General features: G+C 39.7%; 1 protein-coding gene across 2 annotated transcripts in view; it reads right to left on the reverse strand.

Moving 5' to 3' along the window:
• Positions 1-23,569, reverse strand: part of CDH18 (cadherin 18) — a 586,652-nt gene that overhangs the window by 325,185 nt on the left and 237,898 nt on the right. For both annotated transcript variants that reach the window (XM_042465610.1, XM_042465611.1), the window contains one exon: positions 1,876-2,056. The gene's annotated coding sequence lies outside the window, so the exon portion shown is untranslated. The remainder of the gene's footprint in view (positions 1-1,875; positions 2,057-23,569) is intronic.

The raw sequence follows: 23,569 nt of genomic DNA on the forward strand, positions 1-23,569 counted from the left end.
TTAAGTTATAGGAGGGCAGATTTTGATTAATCATTAGAAGGAGTTTCTTGACTCTGAGAGTGGTTTGGTATTCAAGGGAAGGAATGTCCTTAGAACCAAACCCCAGTGCATACCAAGAGCCCACTATAACTGACATTGCACCTACTTCACATATTCATATTCCAGTTAACAAACAGTGAATACAGTGGATCCTTGTTATACGCTGGTGTTTGGTTCCAAGATCTCCCGTGTATAACAAAATCCGTGTATGCTCAAGTCCCATTAAGTATAATGATATAGCAAAATGGTGTCCCTAATAAAAAATGGAACATCAAGGTAAATTTATACTTTTTTGGAACATTTTCAAACCGTGTATGCTTGAATCCGTGTATAAAAAATCCATGTATAAGAAGGTCCGACTGTAAACAAGTGATGTACATGCATGTGTGAACTAGCACACATCATACACTGATTTGCTATCTAACTGAGAGTCATATCTGATCACAGGCCATGCACTGGTATTCCATGGATTTCCAGGAAAGGGATCTGTACATATATTTAGAACTAATAAAAGGCAACACTTAAGTGCTTAAGAAGGAGCCCTGGTGGCACAGTGGTTTAATGCTGGTATTGCAGTCATTCACAGCCATAAGGTTGTGAGTTAGATCCCAGAAACTCCAGGGTCCACTCAGCCTTGCTTCCTAGTGTAGGTAGCTAAAATGAGCACCCAGCTTGTTGGAAGCAATTAGCTTCTACATTGTGAACCTCTTAGGGAGTGCTTAAGTGCACTAATAAAAGGTATAGAAATGTACTTGCTATTGCTTTTACTATTGCTTATCCTCCATAATAATATCCATGCATTCAGAATCATTCTGATTTTTTTAAAAAAATGAGTAATTCTCACTATTGTTCTAAAACCTTGCCCCAAAGAGTAACTGACCATTACAGTTCCCATTTTAAAAAGTAAGTAATTTCTTAAAAAACAATTAAAAGTAATAGTTTTAGTTACTGTAAAAAATTTTTAAAATCTGGGTATTACAAGCCACAGGCCTCTGATATAAACACACCTAATACTGCCAGCACCGTATTAAAAATATTACACACAGATAGACTATTCAACAAAGCAAACAAACAAAGGATTAGTAAGAATACCTATAAGCATAGCCAGACCTGGGTAACATATGCACCTCGCTGCACAAACATGAGAAAAGAGCATTTGCAAGTGTAGGGTGAACCATAGGTCAGCCAACACAATATCTGCTGGAAAAGCATTGTCTCATTTGGACTGAAGTGGTGATAGCTACCTCTCTGTCCAAACAGGGACAGAACATCTTTGACAAAGCAAGGCACACAAGCAGTCATCTTGGTCTCTCCTCCTGAGTCTGTCCTCCTACCTCCGTTTTTGCCTTTGCTGGTTTTGCTCCTCTCCTCCCACTCACTGCACTCCACAAAGCACACCACAGTGGTATGAAAACTATCATTTGAATCATACAATATCCCCATCCCCACATTGTACTAGTAATAGAAGGTATTTTGTGTTTTTTTAATATAAGCATTATCATTCCATCTCAACCCTCATTCCATCTCAACCATAATGTAAAATTTTTCAGTCTTCTTCACTGAAAAAAGGAACCAACTGCATGCAATTCATTATCATAACAAGTAATTTTCAAGCTCTGCACCATGGTTAAAAAAGCATTGAAAAAGGAACTGGCCAAACATGTTACTTGCAAACTACCATGTATACAGATGATGCTATGTAATAAAAAAAACTAAATAACCATTTGCGCCAAAAGATACTTGTGAAAGCAAACTAAAATTCATGTAGTTTCAAACTTGCACCTTTCTTTTGAAATACCATTGACCCATCCCATTTTGCCATGAACTTCAACTTACCACAGTGTTCTTTTCAGGCTGATTCCTTAATCAGAAGATAATTGATTGATTCTGCCCAGAAGGATCAAGAGAGATTCACTGAAGATCTCAGGTAACTGAGATAACAGCCAGCATATCCAATTTTTCAGTGATCAGGAAGTGCATCTCAGTTACAAGACAATCATAGTATGTCTTCTTCCCCCTGGAAATCAACAAAAACAAAAACAATGTGGTTTTAGTTAACAACAGCTGGTATGTTTTTGGAGACAACAATTGCTGGTGTGTGACTCAGAACAGGAAGATACAATAAGAAGAATTGATATGGTTAAAGAAAGAAGAAGGGAAAGGGGCTACACTACAAAAGGAATGCTGAGTCTGGTTTCCCAGGTAAGATATTTCTGCCTATATGACAAGTCAAGAAAGGAGATGAGGGACTATACTTCAGTGGCAGATCACAAACAGATGGTTGCCAGGTCAATATTGCATGCTTCCACAGGGAGTGGGGGTTTTTGTTAGGGCCATTCTTGGCATTAGGTAGAATGAGATGACTGCCTCAAGCAACAGATTTTGGATCTTCCTGCAGGAAGGGAAAAAAGAACTTGGGAAATTTTCTGCTTCAGGTGCCAAATTAAGTTGGCTTGGATACTATGTACTTTTACTATGTTATGGGTGTCATTTGTTCTTCTATCTCAGAAAGAAAAATGTATTTGGACTGGTTCCTCAATTAGGTAACAGGCAGTCTCTGACTGAAGAATCATTTGTAGTCAAAACAGAGATAGACTAGATCAAGGATGGTCAACTATGGCCTTTCCAGATCAGTGGCCTACAATTCCCATCATCCTTAGCCACAATAATTGCAATTATGGGAATTGTTGTCCCATGTATTCTGTTTTGGTATAAAGAAGTTCTATTTGGCTTAGAAGCAGCTGCTTGTAGAATTTGACCAAATTCAAAAGGAGAAGTAGTATGTTTTCCAAATTATGTCTGCTTCAAGAAAAATAGCTCCCGATTTGCACTTCATGTAGTAAAAGCATCATAATTCACTGAATCCTTTACTACCAAAATATGATAAAGATTATAATAAACCAGAAATGGTTGTAAATACAAGAACTTTTTCATTTCCACAAAGTCACATGTGCCAAGAAATAAATAGTGAAAATCACAATAAAAATAATGATATCAATATCCAGTAAAACAAATGTGCTTTGAAAGCATAATCCAGTGTAGATGTGACTTCTGGGGCTGCTCTTACATGTCAAAAAGAATTTTAAACTCCTCTGATAAGGTGTTAGGAATGTAGCTCCATACAATAGTCAACATTACCAGAGATAAAGAGTACATGCCCAGGCAATCCTCACAAGTGTTGTCAAATAATTAGCTTAATGCCCTTGGCATAATTACTTTGATAGGAAGTACATACATGCATCCCTGAGATAGGTAAATTCTAACTTAACTGAGCAGCATACCATGAATACTATATTATTATTTGGATCTCTACACAAATAAAATGGTTGCAGGAAAAGAAAGCAAGAGAGTATCTGGAGCCTCCAAAAAAACTGAACACGTATGCATGTGTCTTCTTGATTTTCTCCATTCTCCTTGAATTTCAACTCCCAGGGAACTTTGCCACTGGCTTCTTAGATCCCTAGAGAAATGACTCGGCTGCCAGATCTTCAGGTGAATACAAAAACACACGCACATACTCTCTCAATGATCTTGAATTTGGACAGTGTGATCAAATATATGAAGACAGCGTGTCAAAGTAACTGGGTCAGCCACAGAGACTCAGAACTGTGCCTGGATGTGGCCAGTGGGATTTCTCACAATTTAATGAGACCTCCTTACGGCGTAAATACATCTGTATGGATCAACATTGCCACGCATGCTGAGTTTCACAGGGCTGCCAGCACATACAAATGCTAATCTCAGACAGTATCAGGTGAAAGTAGCTGAAGGGCCTCAGAAGGTAAGGAGAAGTTTCTAGGTCTGGAAACCACTGAATACTCTAACACCAAGTATCATTTTCAGGATATCTTCAAGTCTCTCTGGATATTTATAGTTATGTGCCTCTCAACTTAATTGTTTGATCCATTCCTTCTGTGCATTAGCTGTATACCTGTGTTGCTGTAACGCCAGAAGTGCAAGCAAGACAATTCCATTGCTTTTTATTATTTTATGTTACTGTTTGTTACATTATATATACTGCCTTTGATTGAAAATAAGCAGTTCTACTTGCTAGAAAATGACAGGAATGCTGGAGGTAAGTGAAAACAAGCAGGTGAATGAGTCACTGCATCAACAAAACTGATACCTATGAGCTGGAGAATTCACTCTATCAAAACACTCAGCTTAGTTCTGGAGGCAAGTATTTCAAATCACCGCCATCTGTATTCTACAGCTGCACCCACTACAGAAATAATCCAGTTTTACACCACTTTAATGGTTCCATGACTCAGTGCTATGGAATTCTGGGATCTGTAGTTTTGTGAGGCACTAAGCCTTCTCCGTCAGAGAGCTCTGGTGCCACAACAAATTACATTTCCCAGAATCTCCTAGCATTAACCCATGACAATTAAAATGGTGACAAACTGGATTACTTCCACAGTGTAGATTTCTTTCCTATGTAAGCAAAATTCTTATGCAACCCAAAATATGGCCAGAGTTCTACAAATAGGTTTGGCAACATCTCTATTGGTTAGGCAATGTGACCCCTATGATCTATCAATCAAAAGAGTACAGTAATTAAATGTTAATCATTTGCAAACACCTTTAAAAGTTCAACGATCTGGATTTTCCAACTGACCACCATCATGAAGGAGGATTTTTTACACTGACCAATGTCTTCAGATCCACTAAAACGCACTGGGCTCTATGCCTTGAAACCTCATCATCAAATATAAAGGGTCTTCCTCGCAAACCACTCTGGACAAGACTTCCAGATTTTTCCTGCACCATAATGTTTTCATTTCAAGACCCAGAATATCTCAGTTACATACACAGGCTTATAGCAGGCAAAACCAATATTTTCTCATGTTGAAAAGAAAACCTTGCATTGCCCTTTTCTTTCTTCTTCTTCTTTTTCTTTTTTGTTGGGCTATGAAAAAGAGAGGGAAGTCAGTAAACTTAAAAGGATTTTTATTCTTCAGAAACCTGAGTATTTCAGACATCTTCATTTCTCAGGAAAAATGTGGAATGGGCAAATAAGTTGTAAGAATATAACTGCTTAAGCTAAGAGGAGTGACTACTGCAATAAAACTGTTCTTGTTTTAAGACAATCTATGCATATCTATGAACAGAAATGTTCATTTCCAAAAGCTAATGTACTGATACTGTTGCTGTTTTTAAAAGTTACTCTATACCATGGGACAAAAAAAAACCCACCCCTATTTAAAAAGACCCCCACTCCACCCCAATAATATAGGCCAGTAGCCAGCACAGACACACCACCATTAGAACACAAAGGACAGCACCAAAGGAATGTAGCAACTACAGGACCATAGCATCCATTTTCTATGCAATCAAAATTATGCTCAGAATTATACAACATAAACTTCAATCACACACATAGAGACAGAGCCCAGAGGTGCAAGTGGAATTCAGGAAAGGAATAGGCACCAGGGACCACACTGAAAACATTAACAGAGCACACCAAGGAATTCCAGAAGAAAATCAGCATGTGTTTTGTGGACTATAGCCAAGACTTTGGCTACAATCATCATGAAAAGCTATGGAATGCATAAAAAACATGGGCATGCCATCACATTTGATGATGCTGATGAGAAATGTATACTTAGGACAAGACACTTCTGTTAGAATAGAATATAGAGAAAAAGAATGGTTCCCAAATGGCAAGCGGGTCAGGCAATGAGGCATTCTATCATTGTAACTGTTCACTTTGTATGCAGAAAATATCATACAAAGGGCAGATATTGGCGGGATACCAACGGCCCTCAAGGGGACATTTTCCTGCCGCCGCCATTCGCTGTATAAGGAAGCCCCAGCGGCCAGACCGCGAGGCTTCCCCACGCAGCAAAAAAGGAATGCCGAAATGGCGCTCCTTTTCGGAATGCAGAAGTGATGCTGCGAGGGGCGGAGCGCGCCCTCGCGGCATCACTTCCGCCGCAACATGTCTGGATGCACAGCGTCCAAGACGTCAAAATGGCGGCGCCTATGTGGATGGGTGCCGCCGTTTACGACGTGCTCCGCGCGTGTTGGGGCCAGGGCGGGTTAGGAAGGGGCGACTCTTCCTAACCCTAACACGCCCCTTCCTAACCCTAACACACACAGAGTGCGTCGTTAGTGGTGGTTTGTAACCCGCCTTAGTCTTAGAAGGAGGAGTGAAGACAGGAAAAAGGTATATCAACAATTTAAGATTTGCAGACGGCACCATACTAGTAACAGATAACATCATAGACATGGAACAATTACTAAGGAAGGTCAAAAGTGAAAATGCAAAGTCAGGATTCATGCTAAACATAAACAAAACAAAACAAAACAAAAATACCATGGAGTATATACATAAATTCTGTCTAGACAATGAAGAAATCAAAATAGTTAAAGGGTTTCTGTACCTTGGATCAGAACAGAGATTGCAGTCAAGAGTTCCTAGAAGACTAGGAATAGGAAAGCCAATGATGAAAGGACTAGACAAGATACCAAAGAGTAAAAGATATACAAATGAGAACCAATATTAGAATCATCCAAGCCATTGTATTGCCCATCACTATGTATGAATGTAAGAGCTGGATTGTGCAGAAGGTGGATAAGAAGAAAATCAGCTTATGTGAGTTGTGGTGATGGTGATGGAGAAGAGTGCTGAGGGCACCACGAACAGCCAAGAACACACACACACACACACACACACACACACACACACACAAATGGCTGCTTGAGCAGACGAAGCCTGGACTCTCTTTGGAAGCCAAGGTGATTAAACTGAGGCTGTTGTACCTTGGACACATAATGAGAAGGCATGACTCATTAGAAGAGGCAGTAATGCTAGGAAAGATACAAGGCAGTAAGAAGAGAGGAAGACCACATGCCAGATGGATGGAGTCAATCAGGAAGGTCATGAGCTTTGAAAGACCTCAGCAGAGCAGTGGAGGACAGTCTAACTGAAGATGTCTCATATACTGGGTCACCTTGAGTTGAAGTCAACTCAAGGACAGTTAATAACAACAATGACAACATAGGCCCAAAACAGACAAGCAGACAGGGGTGCCTTCCAGCCATTCTGGTAGTGTGGCTTTTCAGTGATGCACGCCCCCAGAGAACCTGGAAGCTGCTGTGGGGACGTGCAGGGGATGCCTAAGGCAGACCTAATATGGCCCAAAAGGAGCAGTTCTTTTCCGCTCCTATTTGGGGCTGTGCAGGAGGTACCCTCATGGACATGGGATGTGTTCGCCATGGGCGATTGGGCTGGGAGTGGCTTCTGGACACTCATTTCTGCTCATCTGCTTCACCCCATAGGTCCAAAGCATACTGCAGAAATAATCAAATTTGCAACCACTTTAACTGCACTGGCTCAGTGCTAGAGAATCCTGGGAATGTATTCTATTGTGGCACCAGAGCTCTTGGACAAAGAAGGCTAAATATCTCACAAAACTACAGTTCCCAGAATTCTCTAGCACTGAACTAGGCAGTTAAAGCAATCTCAAACTAGATTATTTCTGGAGTGTGTTTTGGACCATAGTTTGTTTATTGTATTCCATGTGCTTTTCTTGTTGAAAAGGAACTTTGGGATAACATAGTTAAGAATTGGGCCTTCAATGAATCAGAGTGAGGTGGCTACCTCAAACAGCTATGGGATGTCATTAAAGAATAACTGTTAGTTATTTAACCTGTATTATTATATTAGAAAGGACTTCATGAGGCCTTCTGGCTTAGGTGCTAAAATAACATGACTAGTCTGAGACTATGGCGCGTTACAGACTGCCCAAAACAGGCAGTCTCGCGCCGCTGCCGGTTGCTCCGCGAGGGAGCCACAGCAGCGAAACCGCGCGGCTCCCTCGCGGAGCAAAAACAAGCCCCAAAATGGCGCTTCTTTCCGCGGCACGGATATGACGCCGTGAGGTGCCAATGGCGCACTCACAGCATCATATGTGCTGTGGAACGTGAGGACGCAGTGCGTCTGCTACGTAAAGACAATAACAACAATTTAGTGTGGAACGGGCGCCGCCATTTTGTACAGACTCGGTCCCTTTCTAACCCTAATACGGACCCAGTCCGTACTATAGGCCCGTTTGTAATGGGCCTATGGCAGGTAGGGAGTGGCATTTGCTGCTCCATTTCAAGCAGCCATATCTCTTGGGGAAAATATTAAGCATTTCAGTGTGGTGTCGTGATCTGAGAATTGGTGTAGGATTCCAGGAGACCAAAGTTTGAGCTCCTGCTCAGCCACAGAAATACATTGGGTGCTTTTAAACAAGCTGTTTGGACAAGTCATATTCTCTCAGCATTAGAGGAAAGCAATGGCAAATCTCCTTTGAATAAACCTTCCCAAGAAAACCCTATGATAGGGTCATCTTAAGTCAGAATTGACACAACAACAACAATAACAACAACAATTTAGTGGCAGTCAAGAGGCTAAAGTTTCTATGCACAGATAGCTCCAAACAGGAATGATGATATTTGAAAGCTACAGGGAATTTTTGCAACAACTGCCCCACATACCTCTGTAATCCATTGTTCTGCTATTTTATATGCCAGTGGTTCTAGCTTTTATCCTCTGAGTATTTATTATTTAAACTTACAGAATGCCTGAGCACTGCTAGTACTTCCTGGGACTTACAGCAGTTAAAGTCCAAAATAGCTGAGAGATAAGAGTTTGACAACCGTTAGCATATGCCATTTGTCTGGTGTTTATAATCCCTGTGCAGGGTGATAATCTGTGCCAAGATTGCTGCATGGATCTTGTACTTGCATACAGGGATTAGCTGAGAGGCATGCACAGCTTGGCCTTCTTAACAGTAATTCAGATTCTTTAATGCAGAATTGAAAAAGAGTTTGGTGCACATCCGAAGACATCATCAAAAGTATAATGAGCTCTAGAGTCTTCTGAGTATGTAATGACAGAAAAGGTGTATGCCATATAGATCTCACACTTTACAAAGACAACAGAAACTAGCGAACATTTTCAGGGCAACCCAGATACTTTGGCAAAAGGGAAAGTTATGGACAAAATATTCAACATGCTTATTATACCCCTTAACTATCCTCTGGCTAATCTGTGATAATGGGCAACAGCATTTGCACAACCCTAGAAGTGCTTGGAGATAGTTGCACATGCTTTTCAAATTAAGTCCCACTTCGAAGCCTTTTTTAAAAAAGTTTTATTCACTGGGTTGCAATCAATATATGAAGAAAGGAATCCCAAGGCAACCCCTCCATTACCATTTTCTGCACACTGAAGGCAATGAGCTTAAAGAATAGAGAGGTATGTGTTCACATAGAAAATCAGGATTCTTGCCCATGTAAAAAGTCTCCAAGTGAGCAGGAAAGTGATAATAGAAAAGAGCAGGGTGAGGTGTTCCAACCTGGTACATAGAGGCTGAGTAAGGACTGTCAAATGTGGAAAGCAACTGAGCAGTGAGGAGAAGCTTTAGAGATGCAGATTTAAGAGAAGATGTATGAGATACAGAGAACAGCAACAGTGTTGCCTAAAGGTCCATATCTTGAGGATAAATAATAAGCTCTCATAGCAAGATGTATGCTGTTTTATTTATTTGAGTTTTCATGATAAGATTTTAGTAAGGGGGACATAAAAGACAGTAGAGAATGCTTTTCTGTAAAAGGGCCTTCAAAAGTACAAGTAATGCTGCAGCTTGTCTGAGCTTCCTCACATAAAAGAGCTAAATGATTGTTCTCTGAGATTTAGCAACCAAAGCAAAAATAAAATAAAATAAAATAAAGAATAATGGATACATATCGGTGGGTGCCTGAAAGGAAATCTCTAACTCATCACACTCCACTTTCAAGGGAAGGTTTAAAACAAAACGGAGGCACTTCAAAATATCTATTCATTTTGCTTGGGAGAAAGAAAGTACAGTAATCTCTCTTGCCTAGAGGTAGTTATAGTTGGTCTTCCAGAATGAGGAGGAAGAGAACACTGGGGGATAGAAGGCTAACTAAACATTTGGATACCTTTGGGATTCAGGTGAACAATATTATTTTTGAAGCTTTTCAAACTGAATTCCATTAAATTTTTAGTAAACTACATTTCCACTTCCCACCCACCCACAACCCACTGCAATGTACTATACATTTTGATGAACACTTTTAAGTTAGCTTTGGGGTGGAGGAGATTTTGACATTTCATGTGGTGGAAAAATTTTGATGCTAGTCTGATTTTCAGTCTCATCACAACATAATCAGCAACTGAGGTGGCTGAAGAAGCAACCACTACTCAAAGCTCTGCTAAAACTCTGTTTAATAGGGAAAAGGGAAAGTCAAAGAAAGGATCAGCTGCTAGTAAAAACTAATTGTTTAGCAAATGAATTAATATTCACTCTACCTGGGGAAAAACATCTTACATATGTCTTGAAAAACAAGTGTTCAAATACTTTGATTCCCCTCCCAAAAATACTTTAATTCCCCCATGTTCAATATAAAAATAGAATTCCAGCCTTTAATAAGGAGAGTGAATGTTTGCAGACAGGAGACTATTATCTGTACCTCCATATGTGCACCATCTTACTCTCTATGTGGAACTGAGATTGAATGCTCTTGAAACTGAAGCCTGGTTGATGACTTATAGGTTTTGGTTTAAGATACATTTCAGGCCTAATAGATCCGGTCTTTTATGGTTCCTACTATCTGATATTTATTATGCCAGATGGACTAAGTTTTATGAAATTAAAGTAATTTCTATGTGTTTAAATTTTGATTCTCTCCTTTTACTAACAGAAAAGGAGTGTCTTGAATCTATCAGGGTCCACCTTGCAGAGAGAGAATATCAACTGTCATATCCATCACCTCCTGGAGTGTGTTCTCCAACGATGCTCGATATTACCTCCTTGCAGGGTAGGATTCTGGATTATTTTCAAACCCTTACACTTCTGGGGTCAAGGAAGGCCTTTTTATTTGCTGCTGTTTATTGCCAATTTATTCCCGGGATAATGGCATTTTAATGTCGACATCATGTGAAAATCTTAATCACGATTTGTCATGGGTTAATCGCTGGTTAAACCCCCAATAAAGTCCAGACTATGAAAGCCCATAGGTCACTCACCAACCATTGTTTGCCCAGCTTCTGAATCTGCTTATTGAGAATTACAAAAGCAGGTGGGCAAGTGTATTTAGCTGCACATTTATGATGAGGGCTGTACTGGTCACTTTTGTGCCAATGCAGCATTTTTAGTCCATAAAATCTGTTTTAATATCTTCAAAATACTGGAGGTAATATTACGCTTCAGAAAAGGATATTCTTGTGCATGTGGAGAAAATCTAATGAGGATGCTGTTATACAAACATTGGGGAGGAATGAGAATCAGCATGGTGCAATCTCAAGTTAAGTCCTCTAGCTATTTATGTCATTTGTAAACAGATTTAAACATTGTTTTTTATGTGGTTGCAACACCCAGCTGCACACAACTAATGATTAGAAAACGTTGTTGTTGTTGTTTTTAAGTTGCCAACATTTTCAAAGTAACTGTGATAGGACAAATGTTTTATCACCCTATTCATATAAGTCACCCTATGGCTACATTCCAGTCATTTTAAATGCCACCCACTTCTGCATGTATAGATACACTGGGGATTTTTTCACTGCCAGGCAGTTGTAACAATCATTAAAATATAATAAGCTCCACAATGAGTAGAATAAATACTCATTACAAATTAATAAGAATAATTTGCATTTGACTAGTCCTGTGGAACAAGACTCACTGTTTTTTAGGACCATCATGATGTTCCCTCCCATGGTCAAAATGTATTGAAGTATCAAAATGTATCCAAAAAAGAGTCCATAGCTGCCTCTGTCCTTCTGTCCTTGAACATCATTCCCCCCCCCAACAAAAAATACTATCCAGTAATTGTGGCACAAAAGGTGTTGTTGGACTACCACTCCCATCAACCCACACCAATGGGAGTGCATGCTAGTGGCGATGGAAGTAGCGAGTCAACAACATACAAAAAGACCACATGCTCCCCATATCTGGACTATAATATACACAATGGAACAGTGATATGTGAACTGAATTTAGGAAAAAACCTTCAGACAGGGTGGCCTTGGTCAAGACCGTTTCTGATACCAGAAGGTAAGTGAATGATTCAAATGTCTTTTCTCAGGCGTGAAGTGAAACCCTACTCTTTTCTCTCTTTAATCTCTCCCTAAAGCCTTGTGCATTTGACTACTGTACACAATACCCAAAAAAGGACAGGGCAGGAATGCAACTACAATTGGTCAGCATAATCCATGGTGAGGAAGACTAGCAGTTGCTGTCCAACATCTAGAAGGCGAAATATGATCCAGATTTAGGCCTTTTAAAACTAACCTGGCAACAGTCATTTGACTTTGTGATAGTAGAGGGAGAGAAAAGAAGCAGGACCATTCCAGGGCCATTCCAGGGCCTCTTCTGAGAAACCATCCATGGTAGTCTGGTTTCAGAGATTCCATCAGGCTTCAGGAAAAGGGTGCGGAGCTGTGAATGCTCCTTTGGGAAGCCAATTTCATATAGCTCCAACTGGTCACTATAAGAATCACTATGTCAGTAATTCTTAACCTATTTTCTACAGACTGCCAGAGGCCACAATATCTTCACAGAGGTCCATGAAGGCTTGAAGGCTATTCAGTCCACTTCCTCCCTGCAGCTGAGCAGCCACACAACAGAGTCCAAGGAAAAGGCTGGCTGGCTGGACCTGAACATTGCTATTCAATCCACTCCAGATTCAAGTCTTCCCTCCTCCTCCAGCATTTTCACTCTTGAGTTAAGTTGTGAAGGGGTTTGCAACAACAAAAGACATTTAAAAGAGGTCCCAGGTAAAGAAAAGATTAAGAAACACTGAACTATGTAATTTCAAGAACTGTTACCTCATTTTGTTTGTTTTCCCCTTTGCATGCTTTTTAATACACTATTATTGAATCTTCATTTGTCTTAATCTTATATAAGCCACTCTGAGGGCCATTCTGTCTGAAGAGTGGAAGTGTTTCAAATACCTTCCACCCGCATCTGCCTCACAGGGAGCTACCACCATCTGCCCTATGGGAGGGATTGAAAGAAAGTGGTGGAAACCAGCAAATATGACCTTAGAGTTTTCCGACTGGACTATGTGTCCATAGTCCAAAGTAATCATCCACTGCCCTGTGGAAAAGAACCTGATTGCTTATTACTTTTTTTTTACTGAATACTATAATTTTATTTATCAGTGTTTGTGTTGGCTGTAAACTGCCTCAGAAGAATTTGGATTCTCAATAGCAGGATACAAATAAATGCAGCAAATAAAGCCAGTGTACAGAATAATTGAGCTACATAAGTGATGTACAGAATGACTAGTAGTTGTGTGATATGAAAAAAGTTAGAACCACAGTCCCATATGGCTCTATATCATGGGAATGTGAGATCTTCTTATTTATTTATTTATTTATTTTGGAATGCAGTTCTCATCAATCCTGCATAGCCAAGAACATCTTGAATGCCATATGTTCCCTGCTTCAAATGACATCCTGCTTACTCAGGAAAGAAGGAGGGAAATGTTGGGACCCCTGAGCGAACTGGAATAGACACTGATTCAAAGGTCAATAATTTCTGAAATAACTGTTTCCACCACTCTTTGTCAATATATACATAATATTAAGAAGATGATTTTCTAATTATTAGCAGTATTTTGCTATTACTGCAACTATGCTGTGAATGCTAACCAAAATCCTTAACAAATCACTCCAAAAGTGGGTTGTAACTATACATTTAGTGATGGCCCCAGTATTCCAACACTTGTCTTGCTTCCTAAGTGGATAGTGGCTCATCTGCAGCAGAAGAAAGAGATAGGACATCCTGTCCATGCCATTCTAACTAGATGGTCACAGAGCAACCAAATGCTCAGTATGTGACCTTAGGCAAGTCACACTCTCTTAGCCTCAGAGGAAGACAAAGGCTCTCTTTACAAATCTTGCCAAGAAAACCTTGTGATAAATTCACCTCAGGGTCGCCATAAGTCACAAATGATTTGAAGGCACAGAACAACAAAAAATAGATGCTTAAATAACTTCCACTGTTGGGTGTCAAAATTTGGGATTTTTGTTTCTTACATAAAAAGTAATAAAAAAGAAACACTGAGCCCATACAGACAGGCCAAAATAAAGCTGCTTCGGGTCATTTTGGACGTATGATGTTTAAATGACACATGTATCTTAAGAGACCAGAAACTGCGCCAAAGCTGCGCTCCAGTCCCATGGCTTTGGCGTGGCTTCTGGCCTCTTAGGATACATGCAGCATTTAAAAAGGATACCTCCAAAGTGACTCGAAGCAGCTTTATTTTGGCCTGTCTATATGGGCCTATTATCATTTTTAAAAAGGCAGAAGCAGAGCATTCCATAGATGTTTCTGCTATTGAGGTTTAACAGTTAAAGTCTTAGAATAGAAACCATGCTGAGAGGCAAGTCTAGATTTGACTCATGGAAGCCATCATTGACCAAATAACTTTCAGCCACCCTTGGAGATATTTGTTCAGGTCTTTTAGACCATTCACTGAAGGGTAACAACAGCCTGCTTGGCTCAGCCAGGTCTTTTAGATTCCTGTTGCAGTGCTTTTGACTGGAAGGCAGTGTTCTCAAGACAGAAAACTCTCCCATAGGGCTGGACTATGTCAGAGATGAGGCTAAGCAAGAAAACTTCTCTTTGGTTTCTAAAAAAAAGGAGGAAATCAGGTGTGGTAATTGTTTGAATGACAATCAAGTGCCCCCCCCCCCACCAGCACTTCATTCTATTCATAACACTAGCATGAACAAGGACAAAACCATAAAAACAGGACAATATTATGGCTGGGCTGGTTCTTAGCAGCTTGAGTCACCAAGATGAGGGAATTGTTGTACCTTCCTTCTCAACTGTGTCTCCAAGAATGCTTTCTATCTAGTACAGGGGTGGAGAAACTGTCCCCTCAAGTTCCGAGAGATCCCCAAAACCCTTCCAAAGTATAGTGGTTTGATTTCCTTTGCACCCCTTATTTCACTGTGTCCAACCCTTCACAGCAAAGAAGGAGGAGGAGGATGACAACAACAACAGGCCATTTCTGATTGTGCTGGAAGTAGCCCACAAGAGGCACAGGGAAGATGATTTCCAACCTGCTACAGACGCACACTCCTATTCTAGTACAAAGGTTTTACATGCAGAGGGACCCATCATAGTTTGGATGGTAATTAATTTTTATTTAACCACAATTTCCCCCCATTTGTTCTAATTATTTTCCGGGGGGGGGGGTGATAGTGGCCTGGAAAAGGTAGGTTTTAAAAAGTAGTCCTGCTGCAACCTCTTAGGGTTGCTTTCCCACTCTAAAGAAAGCTGCTTTAAAAAAATCAGCTCCCAGCACACATATGCCAACATGAATTATCTTGAAACAAATCACCTCACTGTTGCATCTCCTCATCAGTTAGTTTCTAGTCCTGATTCAATGTATTGATCCTAATCTTTAAAGCCCTAAATTGTTTAGCTTTAGCCTGCCTTAAGGCACACCTTCTCCCATATGTTCCTGCTTCATCATTTAAGGTTATCTTCTTAGGGTCTTCTCTGGTGTCACCATCCTCAGTGGCGTGACAGATGGCTCCCAAAGAAAGATTCTTTGCAGCAATACCTCCCACTTCAGCCTGTTGAAGGCCCAAGAGAAATCCATTTGGCACCCATGTTAGTGGCACACAGATGACAGTTTCATAGCTTAACTATTAACTCTGATGCTTAACTGTTGGCACAGTTTTACAGATTTCAGAGTGGAAAGTGGTTCTGTTGGAAGCTGTGGAAGTAAATGGTGGAAGAGGTAGAAATCATACTTAGCACAGAGGAGATTTGTTGAAGTTTAAGGCATAAAGAAAAGAAAGCTCATGTGAGCAGGGAGAAAAGCAAGGTTTCTGAAAATTTTAAAAACTCATCTAAAGAGGTTCTGGGCAAAATATTTCTTTTTAAAAAGTATTATCTGTTCTTGAGGAATGAAGCCAGTTGGAGAGTTATGATACTTTGTTCTTTTAGCAGACATTCAGCCCTAATCTTTTATTTTAGGTTTTACTGTTTAAGTTTTATTGCTTGCCCATAATATCCTAATATTGTGACATTTTCATAAGTTTTCAGCTGATGTATTTGTATTTTTACTGTGCAGTTTTTTCCTGGCATTTATAAACTAACACAACAATTTTTTAAAAAATATATAAACATTTTAAATAAAAGCATCTCAAATACTATACAAGTGTCTAGATCTAGGTAAATCATAAACCAGCAGCATTCTGTAGATATCAGTCCAAAACACACTGCAGGAATAATCAAGTTTGAAACCATTTGAAGTGCCCTGGCTCAGTGCTAGGAAATTCTGGGAATTGTCATTTTGTGAAACATTTAGCCTTCTCTGTAAGAGAGCTCTGGTGCCACAATAAACTACAATTCCCAGGATTCCCTAGCACTGAGCCAGGGCAGTTAAAGTGGTCTCAAACTGGATTATTTCTGCAGTGTGTTTTGGATCATCATTGTACATGTTCCGTGTATACAAAAAGCAACATTATAGCTCCATTCAGGCATCCTAAATAGCACTGAAATAAGTGTGCACAGCCTCTGATATTTTACAGATGAAAACTGGGACACGTGTGCTCAAACAACATCAGAGGGGACAAGAAGGCAACAGTTGTTAAAGAGGGATACACAAGCCAGGAGATGCTGCAGCTATTTGATTTTGCTTGAGTCTATGGGGAAAAGAAAGATCCCATTTGATCTTTTCCTCCAGCACCTTACTGAGTGCCTTTGCAGAAACTGATGTAAGCTGAAGACAAAAGGGGAAAGTTGGAAGAGGGGAGAGGAACTGGGACACTTTAAATGCAGCTGAAAAAGTGGGATGACAGAAGGTACATCAGGACAAGCCAGGGCAGTTGGAGGAGCATATAAATGGGTGATACTAAGGAAAATGAATCTACACATACCATCCCTTCTACACATACACAGGATTTTTATTTATTTTTTATGAAGAGAATCTGCTTTATATATGGAGATTCTCCCTGTGATTTGGAAAATCATGTCATTTAATTAATAGTTTTTAAATAGTTTTTTATTTAGATACAGGACAATGTGGGCTAATGAAACGTATCTGTGTAGGCAATACTAGTAAAGTCCATCAGGAGTTAGTCACAAGAGTGATGGCCATTTCAGTGATAATCCCATTACTGTGAAACTGTCTGTCATAAGAAAATTCATATGGCCCTCCAGTTTTTAATGTCACTTTAAATTAATGCTTTCAAATTGGTTTAGGTGTTTGAATCTTTAATAACATAAACATTACTGTTGTTTTTATTTGATGACTTGCTTTTGTGTGCATTTTACTTATTTTGTATGTTATAACATGTTGATTTTGCTATAATTATGTGATATGATAAGGTAGAATATCAAATTTAAAATAAACAAAACAGATTCAACAGCTTAATCAAATTTACATATTGTAAATGATATAGAAATATTTTATGACTGCACCACTGACATATTACAGAATGGGAAATACCACCTTTGAATAATAAAGAAGGAATAAAGAGAAGGAATAATGATTCAGAGATTTGTGGCTCAGTCAACACATTTTGACTAAGAAGTCTTATTGTGTCATGCTTAATCTTGGGTAATCATGCATGACACAAAACAGAGCTTGGAAAGGTTTTTTTTAAGTTAGTTAATGTTGTTTAGTCCAAAAGCAGTTAAGTTAATGTTGTAGTTGTAATTTAAAAAAAAAAACTGATATTTCTCACAAGTAACTCTTGGGAATATTTGTTCAAAGGGGGTTTGCCTTTGCCTCCCTCTGATGCTGAGAACTTGCAACTTGTCCAACATCACCCAGTGGGTTTCCATGGCTGAACAGGGATCTGAACCCGAATCTCCACTCCTCATTTAAAAACAACAGCCAACCAACAAACCAGTATGCTACAAGCTACCCTATAATGCAAAACATGCCTCCCATCCATTTCACTGTCATTTTAACACAGTGCCAGCACAGGGCAGCGGCTGGAGCCTATGATAGCCCTCTTCCACTGTTTAATGAGGCCACCCTTAGCAATGATAGAATTTACATGCCACCCTTAGCAACTAGCAAGTTACATTTAGACTACAAGGAGAGTTACATTATCTCTTGTTAAGTGTCATTTATCATATGACTTAGTTATATTTTAGCTTTTGAATACACATACACGACAACCTGTTTGAAAAACTATTTGTAGATCCAAATATTTTGGTTTATATAATAAGCTGTAAGCCTAAGCACCCTGACAGAGTAACGCTAGCTGAACATAAATGGAGCATACCAATGATTAAAATATGCAGAGAACTGACCTATTCAATTATTTTCTGCTGCCTTTACCTTAAAATGTTGATGCTGCATAAAGGTGGTTAATACTGGCCTTGATGTAGAACTGCTCAGGTGTCTGAAGTTTATTTCACCTCTCCTTGAAAGCCATGTTTTTACAATTGGAAGAGTCAGCACTTCAGACTGCTAATGCTATATATCAGTGTTAAAAATACCTTACTCCAGTCAAGCAAAATTTCTCTCACCGCTGAGCACAGTTTTCAGAGTATTCTAAAATTCTTCATGCTTACCTGACATGACCAAACACACACAGAAATGTATACAAATTTCATTACAAGAAAAAAGGATAAACATTGTTGTCCTCATGCTAAAATTGCACTGTCCTTAGAAAAAAACAAAAAAAACAACAATCATTTACTCTAATAAACACTGAATTCAATTGCGACAAGAGAAACATTATTCAAATTTTCAGACTGCAGACTGGAAAAACAGACATTATTTTAAACAGTAACTGTAATTCAGGGGCATAGCCATGTTAGTCTAGAATATCAGTATGTAAAGGGATCCTGTAGCACTATTGAAACTAACTGAGCAAAATATGTTGTAGCATAAGCTTTCATAGTTCACACACCTGAGGAAGTAGACCATGTCTATGAAAGCTTATGATACAACTTCTTTTGCTCAGTTATTCTCAAAGGTGCTACAAGATCACAATAATTATAACATTAAAATAAAACGTGGAAGCTTTTATTTCACATTTTATTTAAATGTTATAATTACTGTGATCCTGTAGCACCAGTACAATCATCCATGGAATGATAAAAAGAAAAAAAATCAGTCTCTGGGATAAGAACTGGCAACTCTAATGTTAACATGTGAGGGACAGATAATAATGGCCAAGATCCTACAGAGTCAAAACATTTGCACAATGGATTCGAGTGCAAGCAGTGTGACACACAGGGGAATGATAAAAGGAGCTATCCCAGTCCCCCCTGTGCAAGAAGAGCAGTTGCAATGGGAAATACCCACAGGTGACCCAGCATTTTCTACATGCATATCACTACCAGAGAAGCACAGGGCAGCCGTCAAGTGCATCTCTCACCAGGTGGCTCCCAAGGGTACTCTCCAGTGGCTGGTACCCAAGAGCACTCTCAACCAATGCAGTATGAGAGGGCTGGCTTGGAAAATTGCCTCTGCGGGTGATAGCTAGTGGAAATGGCAGCAGAACTATATTTTCTCTTCTGTATGCCTTGTTCGGTAAGGGTTGTATACAACAGTCTGTTGTAATAGATGCAGTTCAGCTTCTTACTTATATTATTCTCTCCCTTCAGAACAGAGCAAATCAATTTAATAGCATTTATGTTGCTAAACCTAAGCATTAGGAAGAACTTCCTGGCAATAAGAGCTGTTCGGCAGCAGAATACACTGCTTTGGTGTATAGTGGGTTCTCCTTCTTTGGAGGTTTTTAAACAGAGGCTGGATGGCATTTCTTGGGAGTGGTATGATGGTATATTCCTGCATGGCAAGGGGTTGGATTGCATGGCCCTTGTGGTCTATTACCACTCTATGATGCTATGAGACACACATACAGCTGACTCTTTGTATCCACGGGGGCTCCGTTCCAGACATGCCACCCCATGATAGCAAAATCCATAGGACCTCAAGTCCCTTTGTTTCTAATGGTGGTGTGATGTGTGTGACCATGATGGCACAGCCATTGGGGAGAATGGGAGAGGTTCATCCAATCCAAGGATGGCAAGCCCACAGAAGAAGAGAGCTGATTGCATATATAGAAGTACGAAACATTAATTACAGGTAAATATAGCATAGGGTTGTATACTTAATTCCTTAATAGCATTAGCCCCCTCCTTGCCTCCCACAATCTATGTGCCTGTAGTCTACTCACTGTAACAACCAATATGCCAATGATATATCAATTTTGTTTAAAACACCCTTCAAATATCTCCAGTAAATGCAACATTCAGAACATGAACATCTATAGCAACTTACAAATAAAGTTATCTCCTTGATGTATCCCCTTGAATATCCAATACCTATAATATTTTATCAGTATTGGACATGTGATGCATTGTAAAATGGCATCCCATGAACGACCTCTCAAAATGGCTACTTCTTCATAACACTATGAAAGGATTAATCTGTCCTTGAAGCTCCCTTCCTGTAGAATAGGAAAACCCAGAGAGGCCTCTATGCTTAGAGTTTGCAGAAATTGAATTCCTTCTTGGAATTGGACTTTTGCTTTTCAAGCCTATTAATTAGTGATTTTCTTAAGCTGTAATGACTGCAGAAGAATATACAAGATATGGCACAAAATTATGAATCCTGCAAGATTCACTAATAACCTAAATATTTGCTGTAGCTTCTTTCTAAGGCTGTATCCACACTGCATAAATACTGTAATCCAGGTTGACACCAACTGCCAAGGGTCTATGCTATAGAATTTTGGGAAATGTAGTTTTTAAAGACAATTAGCCTTCTCTGTAAGAAAGATCTGTAACCACAACAATTCCCAGAATCCCACAGCATTGAGCCATGGCAGTTAAAGCATTGTCAAACTGCATTATTTCTGGTGTACAGATGCAGCCTATGAGAATGGGTATCTAACTGGTTGCTATGTTCTTTCAAGTCATTTCCAATTTACAATAACCCTAAGGCAACCCTATTGGCAAGAATTTTTCAGAGCAGGCTTCCCAATGCCTTTCTCTGAGCTGAGAGAGTATGACTTGCTCAAGATCATGTATTAAGTTTCAATGGCTGAGTGGGGATTTGAACCCTGGGCTCCCAGATTCCTAGTCCAATGTTTAAACTATTACACCACACTGGCTCTCAAGAAATCTGATAGCCAGTCTATCTGCCTCATCTGAAATGATTGGAAAACCTACATTAGCTATCTAACAGTGCTGTCCATGTATGATGAGGGGAGAACATACTAATTCCCAGAATCCTTTGTCTCACTAGCAATGGTTACAACTGACAACACTGATCATCTCAAGAAGAAAGAAGAAAATCCACCTGTCAGACTCTTTCCTCCCATATTATTCTACCCTATATCTCAGACATAAATCAACATTTGAGGACTTGCTGTAGATATTTTAGGTATTTGAGATGCATTCAGTGGACATAAGGAATGGGGCCTTTTTAGTTATGACACCCTAGTATGAAATACAGTACTCTCCCAAGGTCTACCTAGTTTTCAGATTTGTTGCCCTTTGCTATACTGCAAACAACTTAGCTCTATGGGTAGGTATTTGGTTTACATAAAATGAATTAGTACTTCTTGATGGCTTTGTAGTCTGATTCGATGACCTTAAACACCTGATTTTATTTGCATTATTATGCAACGTCAGATTGTTATTATGTGTGTTTTATTATTTTTACACTGTTGATTATCTTGAGGAGAGCAACTATGGATTAGCCGTGTGGGTACTGGACCAGGACTCTGGAGACCAGGGTTCAAATTCCCACTCAGCCATGACAACCCAATGGCCTTGTGCAAGTAACACTCTATCCACCTCAAAGAAAGGCAATGCCTCTCAGAACACATCTTGCCCATGGTAGGCTCATCCTAGTGTTGCCATAAGTAGGAAATTGAAGGTATTTGAATGAAAAGGCTGTGTAGGAATATTTTAACAATGAAACAAACAAAATAAAACATATCAAGACTTTGCTTCAGAGGGAAAAAAACCCTAATGATAATCATTTCCAAATATCCATTAATATATATTTTATTTAGAAAGGTCTAAGAAAAAAAATCACCGATACCCAGTAATTGAGTCTCCATTTTATGGCAAATGTACCTAAATATTTAAAACATTTGGTCAATTCTTTATGGAAAGCTTCTGAAAACTTAAACAACAATTAAGAGTTTGGAATACACTTCCTACTTTGTTTTCTTTCTCTTTCTCACTGTGTCCACACATAAACACAAAGAGAAGAAAATCACTATGTATTAATACAGCAACCGCTATTTATTATTGCAAAACTATGTGTTCTAATGTATCCTAATGTACTTCACACTGCTATTTAATGAAATCACCACCTATGGAAAAGCAACACATTGTTCTATTACACACCATACATGTTACATTATGTGCCTTCTTTTTGAGAAGTTATTAATATTTCAAGTTAAAATGCTGTGAAGAAATAAGTATAGTGTAAACAAAAAAGGTAATTGGATGTTGTTGTTCTGTTTTTATGACATGGCTAAGTATTCTCAATTCTCTGAAGGTGCCAGCCACAGCTGCTGGAAGAACGTCAGGAAAAAACTCTTCTAGAACATGGCCTCATAGCCCAAAAAACCCATTCTATAATAAATGTATCTACTCAAGAGTGTCCCATTGCAGTCAATGGGATTAGTCCAGGTAAATGGGTGTACAATGGGTGTACATAATGAATGATAAAAGGAAAACAAAACTGAGTTTTGAAGCATGCCCTAATGCTGACAAGATTGCAACAAGCTGAACTTTTCTTTCAGCATCATCTTGACCAGGGGTTGGCAACCTCCGGCCCCAGGCCGGTCCTGCCGCCGCTTCCTGGGCCTCTACGAGCTCCTCCCAGGGCCTGCATGGCCCCAGGCCTCTCCTTCTGAGGCTCCCTTAGAGGCCGGGAAGTAGCTGGCAGAGTCGCCTGCACGGGCGTCCCCCTCCTCCTTCCCGGCCTCTGAGGGCCTGGAGGCCCCTCAGAAGCCAGGAAGGAGCCCTTGGTGTTCTCTGTGCAAAATCCTCTCTCAGCACCTTCCGCCTTTCTGGGTTGAGAAAGTGCATGCTTTCTGCCTTTTATTTTGAATTGCATTTTAGTAGTTTCCATGCTTGTAACTATATTATTATTTACTTGCCCTTGGTGTTCTTTGTGCAAAATCCCCTCTCAGCACCTTTTGCCTTTCTGGGTTGACAGTGTGCATGCTTTCCCTTTTTAATGAATTGCTTTGTAGTAGTTTCCATGCTTGGAACTATTATTATTATTATTATTATTATTATTATTATTACTCTGGGGGCGGAGCATGCGGCCCCACCTCCGGAGGGTGGAAGCTCCACCCCCAGCTTCGCCCCTCCCCCAGTTGTCTGAGGGACAACAACCCGGCCCCGTCTCAAAAAGGTTGCCTACCTCTGATCTTGACAGTCTGCTTGAGGGCAGACAAGAAGAAGAACCCAGAGAAATATCTGTAAAGGTTACCAGCATTTCTAAGAAATGTGTATCCACAAAACTATTATTGGACATATCACACATA

This window comes from Sceloporus undulatus, chromosome 4 (assembly GCF_019175285.1).
Source record: "Sceloporus undulatus isolate JIND9_A2432 ecotype Alabama chromosome 4, SceUnd_v1.1, whole genome shotgun sequence".
NCBI lineage: Eukaryota > Metazoa > Chordata > Lepidosauria > Squamata > Phrynosomatidae > Sceloporus > Sceloporus undulatus.